Source organism: Atractosteus spatula, chromosome 24 (assembly GCF_055471065.1).
Source record: "Atractosteus spatula isolate fAtrSpa1 chromosome 24, fAtrSpa1.hap1, whole genome shotgun sequence".
Classification (NCBI taxonomy): domain Eukaryota; kingdom Metazoa; phylum Chordata; class Actinopteri; order Semionotiformes; family Lepisosteidae; genus Atractosteus; species Atractosteus spatula.
In genome coordinates this window covers 14,361,200-14,383,726 of record NC_142729.1, presented here as the reverse complement: position 1 = coordinate 14,383,726, position 22,527 = coordinate 14,361,200, and the positions used below count along the sequence as shown (strand labels likewise).

Below are 22,527 nucleotides of genomic sequence, written 5' to 3'. Positions count from 1 at the left end.
CAATAGAAGAACAACAGAAAGGTTACAGAGGAGGACCATCAGCCCATGTAGTCCGTTTGGTACCTGCTTGGTACCCCGCTTTGATCCGAGGGGTCTCGTACAGCTATTTTGTGCAGGATTCCAGGGAAATCGACGTTTGGAAGTTGGCAGCTAACTGATCTGACGGTCTCGCCCAGCTGCTTCTCGAGAGAGACCAGGGGGCCCGGCTTCCACAACGTGGCTGGGGCGGCTTGTCCCACACTCCCACCACCCTTTGTGTAAAGCCGTTCCTGGGCACACGAGGAAGTTTGGGGGACTCATCGGGGAGGAAGGGAGCAGGCCTGAGTAGGACTCGAACCGGGAACCCCCGAGATTTCCCAGCCTCGATCTAGTATGTATTAATGGTCTCATTACCGACCAATTATAGCCCCAGAACTTCCATTAGACCTCCAGGCAATTCCAGACAGCTGCTGGAAGTGGAATTGGTGGACCAGCAGGGGGGCGGTCTACGCTCTTTAACTAAATTTCTAATACAGCGTTTTTTAGGAGGTGACAAATTTAACATCAGACTGAATCTGAAGCGGCCCTTCCTGCTCACTAGTCCCCGTCATGACTAATGTACTGAGATGTGAAGCGGTCCTTCCTGCTCACTAGTCCCCGTACTGACTAATGTACCGAGATGTGAAGCGGCCCTTCCTGCTCACTAGTCCCCGTCATGACTAATGTACTGAGATGTGAAGCGGCCCTTCCTGGTCACTAGTCCCCGTACTGACTAATGTACTGAGGTGTACGAGAGAATAAGTGCAGGTTGTGCAGCAGACATTTCCCAGCAGAAATGTTCCAGCGTGATCCGCAGGCAGAGTTAACCAGCGAGTAGTATTTGCCAGAGAAACAATCTGGGAGAGGAGAGCAGTATTTCTACTGGATTGGAAGAGCTGGATCCACAAGCCTGCTTGTTTACAGGGTCACAGGGCTGCTTCACCTCACCGGAAGTCCTGCTGCCTCGTTCTGAATTGCAGAAACATGGTGCTGAGCAGACCTGGAAATGTCCTCTAGTTTGTGATGTCAATGGGAGGTTTTACACGTCACTGTGTACATTTTAATTTTATGGTGGTTTGAAATGCGCTCCTCACTGCCGATCCTTTCTAAACTAGAAATATACAAATATAAAAATTTCCCCTTTAACTTGTACGTCCGACGCCTGATTGTTTCTCCTAGTCTGTAAGGCATGAGCAGACGTAGGCAGATGACACTGATCCACCCTCTCCCAACCCTGGTACCTCTTACATCACCCTTCCAGTAGTCTTCCAAAGCCAAAATATGACCTTTCTGCTGCCAGGCGTTACGAGAATGGAAATTATTTGTGGACACCGCTGACAGATTTGCCAGGGCATCGTTGAAAAATGTAACGATTTATAGAAAATGTGCAGAAAAAACAAACTGAATGAGGGTTAAATTAAACAATTTCTCTGACTTAGGACCTACTGATCATTTACAAAGCTTAGAGGAAGGCGTGTTATAGGAAAATTGGGGCATCTGAAACCGAAAAACTTAGGAGCCACGGTTTTCATGCATCATCAGGCAAGGTGAGGCTGTCTGACCCATCTTGGTGCCTGTAGCTTTTGATCCGAGGGTCTTGTGCAGCTATTATGTGAAGGGGTTCCAGGAAAACCAACTGGGCAGCCTGTTCCAGACACCCCCCACTCTTTGTGTAAAGATTAGGCGATTGTGCTCTTCGATGACCGTCCAGTGTTTGCAAGATCCTCAGAAGGAAGCGTGAGAGCCTTCACTTGTTTCTGGACCGGTAACCAGGTCTTTGTTAAAATGCGTTGAGATGCTCTGCTGCGCGCTCTTCCTACGCAGACGATATTTTTAATCAGCTGAAGCTCGAGAAGAGGCCTTGTCACGAGCAGCTGCTCGGCGCCCTCGCGTTTCAGAGCTGGGAAACGCGCAGATCTCCCGTCGGGCCCCGTTCGCCTCCGGAATAACGCACGCCCGCACGTGAGCTACTTAGATCAGGGGTGTTTTCTCCCGAATTCGAACCCGAATCGGTGCTCCCATGCCTGATCGAAAAGATCTCCTCTCTTCTGCGTCTACTCTCGGTGTTTAATTACCTGTCTTGTTGAGACGGCGATGGGTTTTTCTGTTTAAGATATCCTAGAGAGTTTTCCTCTCGTTTTTCAGGGTCTCTGACGCACTCCCACCTCCTCTCCTCTGCCCTCTGCGGTTTTCTATCGATCCCCCCCGGGCCTGCGGTGGCTCCTGTAAACCTCTGGCAGGTTGCATTTCGACCGTGTGACGAGTTCCAGACCTCGGGCGGGCCTGCCTTCGGCGAACCAGCAGGAATCGGGCTCGGAAAGGGCGCTGGCACGCTTTCAGAGAGCGATCGGAGGCAGGCGGGGGGATTACTGAACCCCGGCAGGGCCTTAGTTAGACCACATCTGGAATTAAGCCTGCTTTCCAGGCCCCGAGAGGAAAACCAGAGACGGGCGACCAGACTCACCAGGGGCTCGTCTCCGCCGACATGCTGAGGGAGGACCGTCTCTCCGGGTCGGAGCGACCAGACTTGACCGAAGGGGGCGATTTCTTCAGGTCTTTAACTGAGGATTACTGAGGGAAAAAATAAAACGTGCTTTGGTTAAAGTTCAGTCGCCTATACAGTAAAACCCCCCTTTGAACCTGGTTACCAGTCGTCACTCGGAATTTAAACCATTCAACCTGACTGAGAGCTGGAGCACAAAATCAAATCCAAATCAAAGTTGATTTATCCAATGCACAACAATACAGCGTGCAGCGGTAGCTGCTGGCGCTGAAATGTCTTTTCTGCGAGCTCAAAAAATCACAACATTCACAAAAGCCACAAAACTGAGGTTACGAAAATAAGGTTAAATAATAATAGATGTAATAGAAATTATAATAATAAACTATTTTATATAGCGCCTTCAAAGGTGGCTTCTCAAAGCGCTTTACAGAATGACAACAATAATAAATAAGAAGAATACACAAGATAAAACACAATGACAATACACAGAGGAGACCGTGGTACTAAGACAAGCAGAGGGGTGAAGAATGGAGCCAGTTCAGTAAAGGCTCTTCTGAAGAAGAGGATTTGGAGTCTGGATTTGAAGGAGTTTAGAGAAGGTGACTCTCTGATATCCTTGGGCAGAGAGTTCCAGAGCTTGGGGGCAGAACAGGAGAAGGCCCTGAGGTCACCCCCAGGGTGTAGACGGGCTTGGGGGGACAGTAAGGAGAGCAGAATTTGAAGAGCGGAGGTTGCGAGGTGGGGAGCAGGGCGATAATAGCTCAGACAGGTACTGAGGTGCCAAGCCATGCAGAGCCTTATAGGTGAGCAGGAGAATAAATATTGAAAATTGAATAAAACTCAATATGAATAGGGCTGTTATGTGTACAATATATATGCAAGTAGTGCAGTTATGCTGAATACAGTGAAGACTGTGTGTCCATGTAGCCATTACAGGTGATCTGCTGAAGGAGCTGCAGGTGGGCTGTTTAGCAGTCTTATTGCCTGCTAAATAACAGAAGACACCAGAGCTTGAGACACCTCCCCCGGCCTGAGTCAAACCAGCTCCGTCACAGAGGCAGAATATAAAGAAGACGAGAATCAAAACTTCGTGGTCTGAGTAGCTTTTCTGCACGGAAAGCAACTCTGTGTCCCCCAGGGGCCAATCGAGACTGGGCCCCTGGGATAAATGACCCAGCTCTGACTGGGGTTTTTTTTTGGTGTCACCCACATGACAAGATTTCGTCTTTTTTGGCGTTTCTATTTCCGCACGAAAAGAACCTTCGCGGTCAGGTATTCCCCTTCGGGCTGTGACGCGGTGGTGCTCAGGCTGACCCGGCTTTGTTAATTACAGACACCCCCCACTCTTGGCGTAAAGTCGTTCCTCTTACTAGGCGATTCCTGCCACCTCAATATGTTTGACAGGGCAGCACGGGAGAGCTTGGCGATTTCAAACGGAATGGTAACGCGTCGGCATGCGCGTTGACATTAAAATCCCAAACGCAAAATAGCGCAGACGCCAACAGTTTGACCCAATTACCCAAGGACGGCCTCTGGCATTAACAGGAGAGATAATCAGCAACATATACTGAGTTTCAAGCGAGAGTGGGTGGTGTGGTGGCTCTGTGGCTCAGGATCTGTGCCTGTGGCTGGTAGGTTGCCGGTTCGAATCCCGCGGCCGGCAGAGGAATCCTACTCCATTGGGCCCCTGAGCAAGGCCCTTCACCCCAGCTGCTCCAGGGGCGCCATATAAATGTGCTATGACCCCCAGCTTCTCTCTCCCTGTCTGTGTGTCTCATGGAGAACAAGCTGGGGTCTGTGAAAAGACACATCCCTAATGCAAGAAATTGGATATGGCCAATAAACTGATCCTATCCTACAGTTGGGGTTAGCTTGAAAGCAGCAGGGCTCGGTTTTAAAAGCAGGGAGCACCGCGATTAAATCACAGATCCCCATCTTGAACAAACTCAGATTCCCCTCTGCCCAGAGAGAGAGAGAGAGAGAGAGAGAGTGAATAATATCAAATGAGGTACAGTCAACAAATAGGGCGCTCTCTGTTTCTTGTAACTACAAGACATCACATTAGAAAACAGCAGCTTTATGAGAGGGCAGCCATTCTTTCCAAGAACCATCATTTCATGTGAAGCAAAAAAAATAAATAAATTTTGAGTCCAGCAGCAATAATAAAGCTATTTTTAAAGGAGTGTCGTGCTCTCCTCTGTAAACAAAACACAATGTGCTGTTTCAGTTAAGTATTACATATCACGACAAATATTAGGGATAACTTTGGAAAAAACAAACTTTAAAGGGTTTCCCTGACTGATTAATAAAATCTAATACAGGCCAAACAGACCTTAAGGAATAATTGTTGATTATTATTTAATTGTTGATTTAATTATTTAATTGCATAACATCGTCTACAGAGTTTCTCTGTGCCTCTATTTTTGGGACACTCTGAGTGTCTGAAAAGGCCCCATCAGGTGTCCCAGTGACTTGCAGGGCAGGATCTCTGGGTTCAATTCCAGACCTGGGGTGCTGTCTGGGTGGAGTCTGCATGTTCTACCCTGTGTTCACGTGGGGTTTTCCTCCAAGTACTCTGGTCTCCTCCCACCGTCCAAAGACGGGTTGGGGAGTTAATTGGCTTCTGGGAAAACTAGAGGGAACCTGTCTGTGTCTAGATCTGCTCCCTAGTGAGAGACCTGACTGGACACAGCAGAGAAGGGAGACTGACCCTGCTGGACGTCCACCCTGGTGCAAAACCGGACCGAACAACACAGATTGGACCCGAGAGGAGGGCAGTGCCTACATCAGATAGATAGATACTTTATTGATCCCGTGATCAACAGCAGCTTGACACAGACAACACAGCCACAGTGTCACGAATGATACAATAATACTAATACAACACATACGATACAATCAGTGCAGCGAGAAGTTACTCCCAGTCCAGAACACACAAGGAACAAACCAGAACAGAACAGTCCACAAAAAAGTCATATTGCACAATATGAATATAAATATAATTGTATTGCACAGGTCCCTGGCATCTATTGCACAAAAACAGTTGTAAACAGGGAAAAAGAGCAGATGTATCAGTTTACTGCTCAGTCCAGACACAGGTCCCTGTCAGTGTTGCCTCTGCCCAGACGCAAGGTGGCTGCGTTGTACAGTCTTGTGGGCCAGAATGACCTCCTGCAGCGCCCCCTGTCGCACTGTGGATGGATCAGCCTATTGCTGAACGTGCTCTTCATTTCCAATAGCATGTCGTAGAGGGGATGTGAGAGGGCCAGCAGTCATATCACCCTGCAGCTCACCACTGGCAGCCCCACTGGAGACTCAGCAGGTGTGTTGTTCCCAGACAACTTTATGAATCTGTGGCAGCTGCTGGAGAGATGTTTCTTTTGAGCAAAGACGGAATCCTGGATTTCTCAGCTCGCTCAAAGGGCTCTGCTTTCAAGCTCACCTGGCTGATGAAGATAGTCCAGGAACGGACACCAAATGGGGAAAAGTAATTGCCCGGACCTCCAAACTTTCTAAAAGGAGTTGAGCCATTAGCTCAGGGCTCTGCTTAGCTCCGTGCCTCTGTGGGTGAGTCATGTTTGCATTTCCCCCCCCCCCCCCACTGTAATCTCTGTAAACACTGCGTTCTAAGGATACAGATCCTTCTCAGCAGGCACGAGGACTTAACCCTGAGTGGATTACAGCTGTGCCTAACCTCCTTTTGAAAAAAAAAACAAACCAAGCTTATTGACAAAATTAATCCAGCCGGCTTCAGGATCAACAGTGAAACAAATGACCCTGGATCCGTACAAGAGGAAATCAGGGACTGGGGAACAGGATGTGCTTTCTCTCATGGAGAGCGGTGAGTGTCTGGAACAGAGACGCGCTGCTGTCCAGACAAGCTGCTGGTGCTGAGCCCCGGATCGGTCAACGGACAGGGACCGAGCAGGTTTCACGAGCCAGACGGCCTGTCCGTAATCGGAATGAGTTTTTTTTTCTGTTCTCATGATCAAACAATTCCTAAAGACCCGGATATCGCCGATTCACTGATCCACTCAGGTCCCGGTGGGACCTCTGCATTTTGTCCTGTCCTGATGACCCAATTAAACAATTAACTACTATCTTGGGAAGCCGCTGTGGCACGCTGGTTAGCATTGCTGCCTCCCCAGCGCTGGGGGGCCTGGGGTTCAACTCCCGTCCTGGGGTGCTGTCTGGGTGGAGTTTGCATGGTCTCCCCAGTGTTCGTGTGGGTTTCCTCCCACTGCTCACAGACATGATGGCGAATTCACTGGCTTCTGGGAAAACTGGCCCTGGTATGAGTCTGCGTGTGTCTGTGTCAGTGTGTGCCCTGTGATGGACTGGCGTCCCGTCCAGGGGGTACCCTGCCTTGCGCCCGTTGCTTGCTGGGATAGACCCCGGCTCCCCCCTCAACCCTGTACTGGACAAAGCAGGTCAGACAATGGATATGCGATTCCATATTATATCCCCTATTAATCAAATTCTAAGAGTATGCTTCCGTTTACTCTGATATCGAGCGTATTCGCAGAAAAGCTTAAAACTATCACTTTTCTCACAAAGTACTGAGTACTGTATAATGGTCAGAAAGAGCAGGGAGCACATAAAACGTTTCCGAAATAACCACATGTAAGACTTTGATGCTTAAAATGTTTAGGGAGAAATGGAATACTGGTGTGTATTTTTTCTTTAAAATACCAAGACCAGCCATATACAGTTTACATATGTTTATGTTCCTAAATTGGTATCGTTTATGACCTTCAGATGCGTTATGCTCCTCTTCTTTTTATGCTCGGCTACTAAAATTTCCCTTTAGTGGTAAAATTTCATATAAATATTCAATACTAAAACGTGCACAGTAAAGAGATTAAGTGATTACATTTTTCCACGACCGACCAAAACCAAGAATTTGATTAATAGGGGATATAATATGGAATCGCATATCCATTGTCTGACCTGCTTTGTCCAGTACAGGGTTGAGGGGGGAGCCGGAGTCTATCCCAGCAAGCAACGGGCGCGAGGCAGGGTACCCCCTGGACGGGACGCCAGTCCATCACAGGGCACACACTGTCACAGACACACGCAGACTCATACCAGGGCCAGTTTTCCCAGAAGCCAATGAATTCGCCATCACGTCTCTGAGCAGTGGGAGGAAACCCACACGAACACTGGGGAGACCATGCAAACTCCACCCAGACAGCACCCCAGGACGGGAGTTGAACCCCAGCGCTGGGGGAGGCAGCAATGCTAACCAGCGTGCCACAGCCGCTTCCCAAGATAGTAGTTAATTGTTTAATTAAACGAGTGCCCCTGTCGGTCATTTTGGCCAGCCAATAACGTACCGCAGTGACGCACGCGTAGATGCCCGCGGTACGGGGTTTGTACCGTGCGTTTTGAATGGCTGCATCTGGATATGGAACCAGCTACCAAGCCTCAAGGGGCTGGTCACGTCTCTCACGGGGGGGGGGGGGGGTAAGAACTGACACACGCCCCAGGTGACAGCGCAGCATCTGAATCTCAAGATTCCCGCTCCATTCTCAGCTGGGAATGTCGTCCGTTCCTGTGGGATTCCCGGGGGAACCTGGCTGAGCCGAACCCCCGAAGAGCCAGCCCTAAACAGAACGGGCACAAAACGGGAAAGAGGAGATTGTTCTAATTCTAGTCCGCAAGTGAGTCTTCGATCCCTCATCCAGCCTTTTCTCGAGAGCAGCCAGGAGACCGGCTTCAATGACGCGGCTGCTCCACACTCCCGCAACTCTTTGGGTAAAGAGGTGCCCCCCCCCTGTTTTGAATGCGATTCCCTATAGATTCCCCTCGCGCTCTCTGCTTCCTGTCTCCCTGAGAACAGGACCTGCTGCAGAGTCCCGGCCCGTCCTGCTCAGTGACCTGTGGAGCTTCTCCACACGCCCCGGCTACCATCAGGACAAACAGTCCCGTCTCTCAGGCAGCAGTGGAGCTAATCGGTTCCCCTCCTGCCACGGGAGCAGGCCTGCCTGGGCTTGCAAGCTTTACAGCTGCCTCGGTCCAGAGGTCAGGCAGGCGTCGGGCACGGCTGTGCCCCGGCCTCAGTAATCCACTGCTCTCCTCGGCAGTTTGAATTGGCGTGGGGGGGGGGGTCGAGAGATTTCATTGTGTTCCACCATGGAAAACCAGTTTTTCCCCCACAGACATCTGCTCTTCGTTGTGCATGCACTTAGAATGAATCACTCCTTAACAGGTCTAGAGCTTTTTCTGGACCCTCCCACTCAGAGCTCTGTACAGGTCCTGGGGATCCCCTCCACCATCATCAGCGCGTACCCCCACCTGGATGAGGCGCCAGTCCGCTCCCCACACCCCAGCTCTCAGTGGGGAGGAGAGCAGAGTGATGGAGCCAGTTCAGAGAGGGGAGTTATTAGGAGGCCATGATGGGTAAAGGCCAGGGGGGAAATTGGGCCAGGACACCGGGGTAACACCCCTACTCTTCTCGAGAGACGCCCTGGGATTTTTAATGACCGCAGAGAGTCAGGACCTCGGTTTGACGTCTCATCCGAAGACATAGCTTCCTTCTTTATGTCTCATCCGAAAGTCTAGTGTCCCCCGTCACTATACTGGGGCATTAGGACCCACACAGACCGCAGGGTGAGCGCCCCCTGCTGGCCCCACTAACACCCTGGGATTTTTAATGAGCACAGGGAGTCAGGACCTCGGTTTTACGTCTCATCCGAAGGACGGCGCCCGTTTACAGTCTAGTGTCCCCCGTCACTATACTGGGGCATCAGGACCCACACAGACCGCAGGGTGAGCGCCCCCTGCTGGCTCCCACTAACACCTCTTCCAGCAGCAACCTTAGATTTTCCCAGGAGTCTCCCCTCCAGGTACTGGCCAGGCTCCCACCTGCTGAGTCTCCAGTGGGGCTGCCAGAGGGGAGCTGCAGGGCGATATGGCATATCTAGAGTTCTTAGCCACTAGGCTGCGAGTGCCAACTCCCAGTTAACTCCAGACACTTCAGTGGGGTTTAATCTCCCCTGCTGTGTTTATACAGCAGCTGACTGCCAAGATACCACGTTAGCGCTGACTGTCCCCAACACGCGCAGATACACCTGCTCTGTTGTTTTATGCTACTGTTCCCTGCAACCTTTTAGAATATTCCCCGGCTGCCACTGGAAGTTGCCTGGGATTAATCCGTGTGCCAAGTGAATGGAGTGGAAAGGCTGCGTTAGATCCTAGTGGCTTTTAATAAGAGCTTATCTCCCTTAATGTGTTTGTCCACTGCTGGCCTCTGACACTCCATTAGAAAGCGTCTGGCGCAGGCCCCAGCCCGCTCGCTGGTCCACGCGACTGCATTTGTAGGGCTGGTCTCCCCAGGTCGGGGGTGGCCACTTTAAAAGGACCCCCCCTCCTGCTCAAAATCCCACACCCTGCAATCTGTAGCACCAGGGCCACCTGGGAACAAGACCCCCCAACAAGATCAGAATGAGCACATCTCTTCACATCACACCCCGAGGAGCCAGGGAGAAAGACGTGGATCTTCTCTGCCATGAGAATCGGGTGTAATAAAGACAAAAAGCTCTGCTGTAAAATGTGTCGCTGCTGGGAGAGAGCATAGATAGTTCCTCGTTTTCCTGAACCTTTAATTCATTTTTTTTCCGGTACCTACACAGGAAGACCTGCGTCTTCTGTCTGTAGAAGGTTCCCAAGCTCAGGTACAAATTAATGGGGAGAAATTAAAAGTCAATGGAGTGATAAATTCATTGACACTGCAAGAGTCTTAAGCTCAGGAAAGAAGAAATTGTCTCTCTTTGCAATGGGGACTCCAGTTCTCTGATCTCTTTTCAATACAAGGATGGGTGAAATTCTAGATACAATTATCTTACTAGGCAGCAGCCATATCGCCCTGCAGCTCCCCGCTGGCAGCCCCACTGGAGACTCAGCAGGTGGGAGCCTGGTCAGTACCTGGAGGGGAGACTCCTGGGAAAGCTGAGGCTGCTGCTGGAAGAGGTGTTAGTGGGGGCCAGCAGGGGGCGCTCACCCTGCGGTCTGTGTGGGTCCTGATGCCCCAGTATAGTGACGGGGGACACTAGACTGTAAACAGGCGCCGTCCTTCGGATGAGACGTAAAACCGAGGTCCTGACTCTCTGTGGTCATTAAAAATCCCAGGGCGTTTCTCGAGAAGAGTAGGGGTGTTACCCCAGTGTCCTGGTCAAATTTCCCCCCTGGCCTTTACCCCTCATGGCCTCCTAATAACCCCCCTCTCTGAACTGGCTCCATCACTCTGCTCTCCTCCCCACTGAGAGCTGGGGTGTGGGGAGCGGACTGGCGCCTCACCCAGGTGGGGGTACACACTGCTGGGGGTGGGGGGGATCCCCAGGACCTGTACAGAGCTCTGAGTGGAGGGTCCAGAAAGGCGCTATAGAAGTGTAAGCAATTATTTTTATTATTAGAAATGAACACGTGCTGCAGTGAGACCTCAGTTTCAGTGCTGAGGAAGGAGACACTCTTGTCTCACAATGGCTGAGTTCAGATCCTTTTCCTTTCTGTCTGAGGCTCGAAGGGATTCATCTGCTGGCTCTGGAAGAACAGGACCCCTCCCTCCTCTCATTTTCCAGGACAAAGATGACAGTTATTGGGGGGGGAGGAGGAGCAGTTTGGCAGCTCAGTGCATTCTCTAGGGTCCCAAGAAACAACAAACCACAGTCAGTTTCGGTTCTCGCAGAGGAGGAACAGGGGGGGCTGGGGTGGTGACCAGGGCTCCGAAGGATTGCAGGTTCAAATCCCGGGAGGGATACTGCTGTTGTATCCTGGAGCAATCTCTCGGATTGTCCCAGTCCGTGCAGATTTGACATTGTGCAGGGGGACATTTGATCTCGGGTCGACTTGCCTGACGAAATTCAGCTTAAGCAACGCACTGCTCATCCTAAAGCTATTCGGTGTGCTCCTGTCCTGCCATCCAGATTTATTTTTATCCCTCCGGTCTGTGCTGGGGCTTCGCTAGCTATCCATCTTATCACCCCCTTCTTCCAATTCAGGACACAAACACGAGTACACACTCCAGTTTCGCCAGAGGACTCGCCTCCCAGCACGGCCCCGGACTGCTGGGAAGAAACCGGAGCACACAGAGGACACCCACGTGGTTGTGTGGAGAACATGCAGACTCCACCCAGACAGTCCCCCTCGGGATTGAACCCAGGGCAGCGGCGATGCTCGCCTGGACCGAGTACATATTGCAAGACGCGCTGAAACACCCGACGCGCGCTGAACCGCACTGGATCACACTGGCTGTTTGTAATGCACACAAAACCCTCCGCTTCGCGCCCGTCTTCCGGTGAACTGATGCCGCCTCAGTGCGCAAGCTGGGGAAAAAAGCAACTCGTCCCGCACGTGCTGGCGATAGAAAAGCCGTGAGTGATTATCAGACTCTCAGCCTGCACTTGAAAACCCTCTCCGCCAGAGAAAGGGGGTCGGACCGCAGTGGGCTCGTCTCAGCTGTGTAACTTGGAGAGCTTCCAGAACTGGCTGCCGCTGAGACACGGTTGCTCTGGGGTGTTTTTCCTTCTTACGGTCGGTGTTGTGCATCTTATTATTAATCTGGGGGGCACTTTCTGCAAGACCCCCCGGGGGCACCCGCATGCGGCGCTCCGGGCTCCAGACTCCTACCACTCTTTGTGCAAGGAACGCGCCTCCCCCGCTTTCACCCAGAATTCTGCTGGAGTTCTCTACTGCATCCTAGGGCAATTAATGGTAGTGAGGGTGATAGTCTAATATGTACACATTTTAACAATATTTAAGATGAACTGCAGTGTCTACAGCATGGTTGCATGAGTTTCACACAATACAACTGCCACCATATTTGTGTTTACAATGCATTATGATTTGGGGGGGGAGGGTTAACAGCTTGGATCTCTTGAGGGATCCCAGTGCAGGTTAAGTATCTGTGCAGCACTGGTCCATCACTGCCGGTTATAGGTTTGTATCCTTGATGGGGCGCTGTTGTTCTGACCTTGAGCAAGAGCCTTCAGTCAAATGGCCTGATGTTTAAATGAAAGTCCCTTTGGCTGCTGGTGTTGGCTTTGGGCAATACCCATGCCCTCAGCCCGCAGTCCCTGTGATTACTGACCTTATGACATATGCTGCCGTGCTTTTAAAACGGCGGATAAGAGGTACGTCTGTACCCAAAGAGGGGTGGGAGTGGGGAGCAAGTGGCCCAGCCATTGCTGCTGAAGCCGAAACCCTGGTTTCTTTCGAGACATGTCTGGATGAAACTGTCCAATCAGGACAAAAGGCACTTCTTTACACAGAGGGTGGTGGGAGGGTGGAACAAGCTTGCTGTGGAAAAGCAGGCCAGTGGCTTTGGCATAGGCTCGCAGACAACACACTGGCCATACCCTTTAATTGCTAGGCACGAGGTCAGGCCGTCTGACCAGGGCATCGATGACGGGATCAGAAGGTTTCATGCATTAAAGGAACACGGCTCCTGATCATGATTTTTGTTCGAAAAGGGTGCTTTGCCAATTTTTAGATATGCCAATCGTTAGATATGTCACATTGTGTCCTTGTGGTCCAGACTTCTATGGCTCAAGCCTGGGACACACAAGAACAGAAATCTTCAATCTCACCAATCGGAATGAACTCTCCAGTCAGGTGGGTGTAGTGAGTGCCAGAAGATTGGCTCTGGCTCTGGCGTGGGGGGTGTGACTGATTGAGAGGGGCGGGCCCACGGAAGGGGGGGGGGTGTCCAGAAAGGGGTGTGGCCTGTGTGGGGGAGGGGGCGTGGCTTGAGGTCCTCAACACCATTCTTAAACTGTGGGTGCTGCAAGATGGCATGGGCAGATATAAGTGAGGGATCGCTCATTCACTGCTATCGTACATTATCGCCTTTTCTTTTGAAGGATTCTGAGATCAGTTAGATAACAGTGAGCTAGTCCGGGTTGTTTCTCATGCTAGCATTTCCAGTGAGAGAAGCCACACTGATTTTTTCTTCCTAATCCCTTACTAAGCATCTGACTACTTAGGCTGAAGCCCCCCGTCCTTATGTCTGGAACGAACTCATTCCCGAAATATATACAGATCCCTCTGCGCTAAGCCTTTCTGAGAAGGACACGAGGTCTAGAGCAGAATGGGCAGGCGACGAAACTACTTCGGAGTCTGGCAAACGGAGCCGACGGAATTTTCTTCGAAGAGACGAGCGTGCGACGTTTGGATCAGGACATCAGAGCAGCTCCGAACGAGAGCTCGCTCGCTCACTCAGCCCCTCCAGCCCTCTTGGTAGTTAGGAGAGAAACTGATCTGAGGATGGGCAGCCAGCAATAGGTGTACAAGGCAGGGTACACCATGGATGGGACGCCAGTCTATCATAGGGCAAACACACACACACCAGGGCCAATTTTCCCAGAAGCCAATTCACCTCCCAGCATGTCTTTGGACTGCGGGAGGAAACCAGAGCACCTGGAGGAAACCCATGCGAACGAGAACATGCAGACTCCACACAGACAGCACTCCGGGTCTGGAATTGAACCCAGGGCCCTGAAGGATAACCACTGCGCCACCGAGCTGACTCCGATACTCCTACATTTTAATAAATATTTTTATTGCTCACAACCCCTCCTGACATCTTGCACCCAATAACTCAGATACCCAGCAGGCTGGTCATTTGTAACCTTCCTGATATTCAATTACTGTGTAAAAGTCCTTGAAGTAGCTTGTGAGTACTTATAGTTATGTGTTTTAAAATTGTGTCTATTCCTGCATTTACCCCCTTTATAACAGGAGAGTCAACCACAGTTGTTGTGCTATACATACAAACTCTCACTTAATCGAACTATTCCAATGATTTCGTTCCTTGTAAAATGTTTTCCCAGGCTCTGAGCTGATTTAGAGGTGACTCGGCCTCAGGTGAGGTAAATGTCGTGTCATCTACTGTAAAAGACATTTCAGAATAACACTAGATTCTCTCACTTCGGAAAAACTGCTTGGTTAATTGATTAATTGGCTGCTTGGGCTGGAACAAAAACTAGAAGACACCAGGCCCTCAGAAGCGTGGGCCTCCCCAGCATTAATTATTAGTTAGTTATTTTAATTACTAAGTAGCTGTGTCTTCTTAGTTTACAGAGACACAGCCATGACATTCTGAACCAAACCTCATCTTGTACTCAAGTATCGCTGGAGGTATTGGTACTCCATTACTTTTCCTTGTGCCTGTACTTGACTATCAGTGCAAATATCGGTACTCCATTGCTTTTCCTGGTGCCCATCCCTGTGCCCGACCCCGGGTCGAGTGTGAAAATTCAGACAGTGGCATCTTCCCATGTGCTGTTGATACTGGTCAAATACAGAATTTCCTTCAGAACGAACGGGGAAAACCCCCACCAGAGGACACTTACAAGTGGGACACTGCTACGTGGAAGGTGCATTTAAAACTGAGAACAGGGGGCACTTCTGTACACAAAGAGTGGTGGGAGAGTGTGGAACAGGGCACTCAGCCCCTGTTGTTGAAGCCAATACCCTGGGGCTTCTCTTAAGGAACAGAGCTGTACAAGACACTCAAATCGATGAGCTGCTGACGACCGGACATTTTGAGAGCTTTATTACGTGTTTCTGATCCTTCAATCTGTCCTCGGGATTAATTTCCTTAAGCCCTGCCCCGACGCCTTTCTATGACCTCCATGTGGAGACTTTTATGGGAATATTGCACTCCTGTCCCTTATAGTACATGCGACTTTATCACCTGCTGAATAAACCTAATAAAACAATTCTCACATCGCTCAAATGGCGCTTGTGGTTCCCCATATGCCAGACGGAGCATCTGATCAGATAGCCATCGTCACACTGCAAGCGCGATCCGAGTTCGGGGACTCCCGGATGCTGGGAGATACGCTCGGGTTATTTTTTTTTGACTCCCTTCCTGGAATTTGCTGTTCCTGGAAATCAGAGGGATTTTGGGGGTGAGTTTACCTGGGGGGGCAGAGTGCGTCTCAGGTGGCTTTCATGAGCTAAAAGCCGTCCCTCAGAGAAAAGCAGTGAACCCTGGTCCTACAGGGACGACCCCTTGCCTGAGGTACAGAACTGGGGACTCTTTCAGATGCGTACCCCTAAAAGGTAAACTAGCTGAACCTCTGCAATGCTCCCGTCGGGTGTGTCTGACACAGTGATCACATCTGACCCCTCAATACACTGAGCATCGTCGTTATTGAAGAGTCACCAAAACACTCCTAAAAGTGAACGCACGCTACTAACGGGTCAGAAAAAGTATATATATCGGCTATATTCACAGACCATCTAGTGTATATATATCTGGTGTAGTTCTGCCAGCAGCCATATCGCCCTGCAGCTCCCCACTGGCAGCCCCACTGGAGACTCAGCAGGTGGGAGCCTGGCCAGTACCTGGAGGGGGAGACTCCTGGGAAAGCTGAGGCTGCTGCTGGAAGAGGTGTTAGTGGGGCCAGCAGGGGGTGCTCACCCTGCGGTCTGTGTGGGTCCTAATGCCCCAGTATAGTGACGGGGACACTAGACTGTAAACAGGCGCCGTCCTTCTGATGAGATGTCAAACTGAGGTCCTGACTCTCTGTGGTCATTAAAAACCCCAGGGTGTTTCTCGAGAAGAGTAGGGGTGTTACCCCGGTGTCCTGGCCAAATTTCCCCCCTGGCCTTTACCCCTCATGGCCTCCTAATAACCCCCCCTCTCTGAACTGGCTCCATCACTCTGCTCTCCTCCCCGCTGAGAGCTGGGGTGTGGGGAGCGGACTGGCGCCTCATCCAGGTGGGGGTACACACTGCTGGGGGTGGAGGGGATCCCCATGACCTGGAAAGAGCTCTGAGTGGAGGGTCCAGAAAGGCGCTATAGGGCGCTATAGGGCGACTGGACCCTTTCCAACATGAATATCCCCTTTGCGCAGTCAGGAGAGCTCCTATTGAGGCACTGATGGTTAGTCTGCGTGCTTTCTTGCACAAAGTCTACCAGGGGACCCGTTTACGATCTTAGCATTTGGAGAGCTGGGCAGCACAGTGGTGAGCAGTACTGCCACCAGGGTTCAATTCCTGAGGGTCGGGTCTGTCTGTGTGGAGTTTGCATGTTCTCCCACGGGTCCCCCTGAATTGCCCTGGTTTCATCCCAACATCCAGAGACCCGCTCACCTCAGTGACCGGGCGCTGACATAGCAGATGCTGTAAAACAACGTCGTTGTCATTGAAGAGTCACACTTATATTTACTATATTCGCAGACCAACTACTGTATACAAGTTTATATATATATAGATATGTTCTCAGCCATCCTGGGTTAAAAGAAAACGGCTTTTTTTCTTCCCTAGAAGAACAACTTTTTCCACCGCGAAAGAAACATTCCGAGTCAATCGCTCGACTCTGCTTCGTGAGAAAACGTTACAAGTCGCTGAGGACCGACGGAAATGCCGTCACGCCCCACCCCCACGCCCTGTCAGCACCAAACGCCCCACACCAGACGACCCTCCGCGAGTCCACGACGTGACGCAAACACGTGGGGGGGGCACCTTTCCCACGCGTGAAAATGTCACTCGCGGGACGTGACCTCCAGTTCGACCAAGGCGTGTTCCGCTGCTGGTTGTTTCGGTTTCGATCCAATATCAGCTGAGGCGGCAGGACGTTATCTTACCCAGTAGTTTCCCACAGTTTTTTTTTTTGTTTTAAAGTTTATTTCTTTATGACGGCCATAAACGTCACCGCGTTAATTAATGAAAAGGTGACCTCCTTCACACGCGGCGTCTATAAAATAAACCGACTCATCGTGTCGAACTGGGCGAGGGGCTCATTTCTCCTGGGGGGGGGGTTAAAAAGCGAGTTTCTGCCCGAACCTCTGACCCGCCCTGCCCGCCGGCGCACTGGATCAGCTGTACCATAGCTGTAGTTCACAAAGCGCCACACACACACACTGCACTACAGTAAAGAGTTTGGCTGCAGGTTATAATAATATTATTATTATTAATAATAATAAAGTTCAAGTAGGGAGCTGCGTCAGCAGGCGTAGGCTGCAAAGGAACAAGTAATAGGTTTATTCCAGGCTGAAAGAGAGAAGACAGAAAACACGACGTTTCGGCTGTGGAGCCTTCTTCGGAGTCATATTGTCAGTGGCGTCACACCCGAAGAAGGCTCCACAGCCGAAACGTCGTTTCTTTTCAGCTATGGAATACGGCTTTTCTTGTCCCTTTGCATAATAATAATTAATGTTTGCTTACACTTCTATATATACACTTTCTGGACCCTCCACTCAGAGCCCTTCCCAGGTCAACCTTCCCAGCCTCCCAGAATCAATTTCCACCTCTGTAGAGGAGAAAACTTAGTAACACTGTCAACAGCCCGGATAATTCTACTCAAACTGCTGTCACACACCTATACAGACGCCTATTAAGTGGCTGAACAGTGAGCAGGCTCACCTCCCCTCCCTGGCACTTATCGAGAGTGAGACATTACAATAATCATTGCTTACACTTCTATATAGCGCCTTTCTGGACCCGCCCACTCAGAGCTCTTTCCAGGTCCGGGGGGATCCCCCCCTCCACCCCCCCAGCAGTGTGTACCCCCACCTGGGTGAGGCGCCAGTCCGCTCCCCACACCCCAGCTCTCAGTGGGGAGGAGAGCAGAGTGATGGAGCCAGTTCAGAGAGGGGGGGGTTATTAGGAGGCCATGAGGGGTAAAGGCCAGGGGGGAAATTTGGCCAGGACACCGGGGTAACACCCCAACTAGGTCAGTACTGCAGGTACAGATCCAACTCTCTCAATACCAGACTGCAGACAGACCCCTCTTCACATACAGTACAGAGGGGATTTAAGACTGAGGAGAAGCAGATCAATCTCGTAGTCACTCACGCTCCTGCCGCCGTCTTCAACCACCAACGTCGCGTCCTTGATCGTCATCGATCGCCTTCTAACGCGACTCTCGAAACTCTGGGATATAATCCACCTTTTGCCACGATTTTGGGGGCACCGGGCCACTCGTCGCATCGGTCGTCTATTGATCGTACGAGCTATCTTACGACATGCCTTGTATCCTGACGCTGGTGTCCCGCCCGGGAGGACACAGATGTAAATTCGACTTTCAGAGCTTACAGTTTGAAGAGACGTGCGCTGATCGGCAAAGCGAATCGATCAATTCTGTTGTTTTTTTTTTAACACGCGTGTATTCTGGTCGTCTGTGTTTGTGTGTGTGTTTCGCTCGCATTGGTCACTATGGGGAAGTCTAGTCGCCTGTAAACCGCTGCTGAATTTTTGGCACATGCTCATCGTCCCGGACAGGCACACAACCCCTCCGTGTCACCTAACGCACGTCAACAGCTCCGGAGCCCGTCAATACACCCAGAACCGGGAATGAGTCGTTTTCTGCGGGTTTCTACTTGCTGGGTGGCGTTTTAAGATTCAGCTGTTGAGCTTCTATGGCGTGTAAGCGCGGTCACAGACACGCGTGTGGACAGCACACATCCTTCTCCGGTCACTGTTGGGGGTCGTTTTTAATCGTGAAAACTACACCACAGCCCAGGCCAGGTCAAGTTCGGGAACTTGAAACGTGTACTCCTGGAAGGAAAAAAATATTACAGTCGCCACTTCTCTCGGTTAGCGAGGACGGGGTCCGGCTTGAAAAAACGGTCCCCCCCCCCCCCCCCTCTCCGCTTTGACGAGACTTTTAAACGACACGCTGGTTTGATTTCCTTCGTAAAAACGAAGCGTCGAGACGAGTAAAAAAAAGCGAAGCTCTTTCGTTTTCTCACATTCACTGAGGGGGGGAACAGGTGGACGAGATCCCCCCCCCGACCACCACCATTGCTGAGACGCGACGTTACCCGCCGCCACAGTCCACGGACGTCCACCTTCGTGTCAATCGGTGAAGAAAACGGACGGGTTCCCTTGCGAGACGTGTCCGTGTGGCCGGCCCCGTCGCTCCGAACCACCGGACCGAGCAGGAAATACAAGATTTTAAAAAACACCACGCCGACCCGCAAGCACTTACCTCAGGGACTGGCGATCTGAGTGCCGGGGGGGGGGGGGACGGGGGACGACGACCCTGGGATCTCCCTTCTTCACACAAAAAAAAATAAACCCCACGGGTTTTAATCCCCTAAAGTTTGTGTGTGTGTGTGTCTTTCTGGAGGGGTGGGGGTGTCCGGAGTCGTGAAAAATGAAAGAAGAAAAAGTTCTAACCCGGGACTTCAGGGCGACGTGTCTTTAGAATTAACTACCCCCTCTCCTCCTCCTCCTCCTCCTCCTCCTCCAGCCCGTCCCCGCCTGCTTTTTCGGAATCGGCAGCCGGAGCGAAATTGAAGCCCCTCCGGCCACCCCGTTAAGGATAAGTCCGCCGTCGGCTGTCCACGCCGCGGACTCCGCTGTCCCTGCGCCGCCTGGGAGGAGGAGGGGTCTCTGCCCCGGTCTCGCCCGCCCTCGGGGTCCGCCCGCGAATGTGCTCTCCTGCGCCCCTGCGGAGAAGCTAACGGCTCCTACCTGCCAACCAGCGCAAATATTATGTCGCTCGCAACACAAACACCAGCCTGGGCGACACCTCCCCAGCCCGCCGCCCGGAGCGGCGCCCGGCCCTTAACCCCCGCCGCGCCGACGGCTGTCGAGGGGGGCCCGGCCTTGCTCGGCCTCAGCCTCAGTTCAACGCCACGGGGGGGGGTTGTAGCGCCGACAGTTTGTCATGAGCGGCGCTGCCCTCCTCGTCCTCGGTTGGGTCCGGGGTTCGAGGGAGGCGCCCCTGTATGTGTGTGTGTGTGTGTACTGTCCGGGGAGGATACATTGACCGCCCCCCCCCCCCGACAATATATGGAGGATAAAACTCGGGAGCTACGCGGTAGCAGGAGACTTCATCACCGCTGTTCGTTGTTTGTTGTTTTCCGCCATATTGGAGACGTCGCCCATGACAACGGTCAAGTAACGGCGAATAAATGAGATATTTGTGAAGATAACTAGTTCCGAGGGGAAGCCGTGGGGCACACACGCGTGAGATACAGGTCACCCTAAGGACGCTGGCTCGCTATTCACAGGCCAACTCGGGTCACACACCGAAACACGTTGGTTCGGTTTGTCATGCGAGTAACGTTGTGCCCGGGGGCGGTGTGTCGCATACCACTAAGATTTATTTAGGCGTGCTGTAAGATGGAAACGTTTGAGAACCCACTGGTTTGCTCCCGTTTTACTCCCACAGCCCGGAGACGTGCTGGGAGGTGATTAGGCTTCTGGGGTAAACTGGCCCTGGTGTGTGTGTCTCTTGGGATGGACTGGCGTCCCAGCCAGGGTGTACCCTGCCTTGCGCCCGTTGCTTGCTGGGATAGCCCCCAGCTTCCCAATTCTGACCCTGGTGACTCCCCCCCCCCCCAAACACTGGTTTGTGTCCCAGCAGACCCTCAGTGACCCCATCAGATCTCTTAAGCTGAACTTAAACTGTGTGACCCGCAGCTCTCGCCCCTGCCGGAGCTCTGAACTGTCGTATTCGGTCGGTGAAATAAGACCCCTGATCCGATGGAGCCGGGAGGGAAATGAAGATAGACAGAGGAGAAACCCACTCTCGTGGGGGATTCGCGAGGTCAAGGAGTTTTAAAAACGGCGCCCGTTTTTCGAGTCGTGTGCGTTTGCGTCCGCCAATTCAAGCGACAATAATAACCAAATGACTAAACACTACGTGTATGACTTTTTTTTTTTAAAGTTGTATGTTACTTAACTTGTTGATGTGTTGTGGCGATCCCTTTAATGTCTTTATATCGGAGCACACGTGCAAATAGGCATTTCACTGCACCTAACCAAGAAACTGTCACGAGCTGCCGAAAGACGCCGTCCATCTCCCCTAGCGTTAATTAAGGACGGTACCCAATGACGTCAACGCACGTCAATGAGTCTTGTGTGCGGTCATTTTAGCGACAGTCCAAATTGGCAAATTTTCCTCTTGAATGACGGCCAGGAGTTTCCCTTGTCGGGCACTGGATAGACAATACTAATTAAGGAACCCCTGATCAGCCACCCAACCCGCAATTAGACCAGTTGCTGTTTGATAGGTTTCTCGCCATCTTGTTTGCACTAATTAGAAGCGTGAACGCGCAGCGTCAGGTAGCCCCCCCCCCCTCAAAAAGACCGAGAACAATCTGTGCCCGGAACACACACACACACACACACACACACACACACACAAGGCGGGCCGCCAGACCGCCAGACCGCCAGACGTTCAACACAATACATTAAGACGACAAGATCAGGTGACACTTAAAAGCTACCCACTCACGATGCCTGTATCCTGTTCCTGTCCGACTCCCATCCTCTCATCCGAAGTAGTCTCAGGGGGAGCGCCTGTCTGTATTGACAGACGCTTGCAGGTCTCTCCGGGGTTTTTTCAAACTCCGCGGAATAACTCCTCGGCGCAGCGTTTCAAACGGTCGTGCGTGTTTCTTTTCAGGACCTGCCCTCTCGCCGGGCTCGCCCTTAAAAGCGTGCTGGAAGTTCAGCACGGTAAATTAAAAACGAGATTCGGCAGCCACCCCCCACCCCCAGTCAAATAAATCAAGTGTCTCCAGCGTCACGCGTAGCGCACCTGACTCGTTCGACACTCGGGGGTCACCAGTTTCACCTCGTATTTCAAAAGCCCGACACATACACAAGCAGCCTCTGCTTTTTAACCAAGACGGCTCCCTACAAGCACAGGAAAATCGGTGCTGTGGGAAGAGGGGTCACGGCTCTGCAGTCGGGAGGTTGCAGGTTCGAATCCTGAGCACGGTAGCTGTACCCCCTCCCCCCCCCCCCCCCCGAGCAGAGCAGCTCACTGTCTGCTTCAGGAAAGTGATCTGATGTTTACATTTTAAGCCCCCCTTTCGGACGCTAGTGTTGGTTTAATCCAGCAATGGCGCTCTGAGTGCCTGGAATGGCTTTCCTCACTAGATCACAACAGGAGAGGAAAGTGTTTCTGTTGGTCCAAGTCAGGGTCTATCCCAGCAAGCAACAGGAGCAAGGCAGGGTACACCCCGGACGGGACACCGGTCCATCACAGGACACGCACAGACACACACACACACACACACACACCTGTTCCACTTTTA

The 22,527-nt window shown here is 51.6% G+C and overlaps 1 protein-coding gene across 1 annotated transcript in view; it reads right to left on the bottom strand.

Annotated features, from left to right (window-relative positions):
- LOC148815963 (muscarinic acetylcholine receptor M1-like) overlaps positions 1 to 19,724 on the bottom strand; it is a 37,382-nt gene extending 17,658 nt beyond the window's left edge. Inside the window, exons 1-2 of the mRNA XM_088904868.1 lie at positions 19,461 to 19,724; positions 2,483 to 2,589 (exon numbers count right to left, since the gene is read on the bottom strand). The gene's annotated coding sequence lies outside the window, so the exon portion shown is untranslated. The remainder of the gene's footprint in view (positions 1 to 2,482; positions 2,590 to 19,460) is intronic.
- Between the last annotated feature and the right edge of the window lie 2,803 nt (positions 19,725 to 22,527).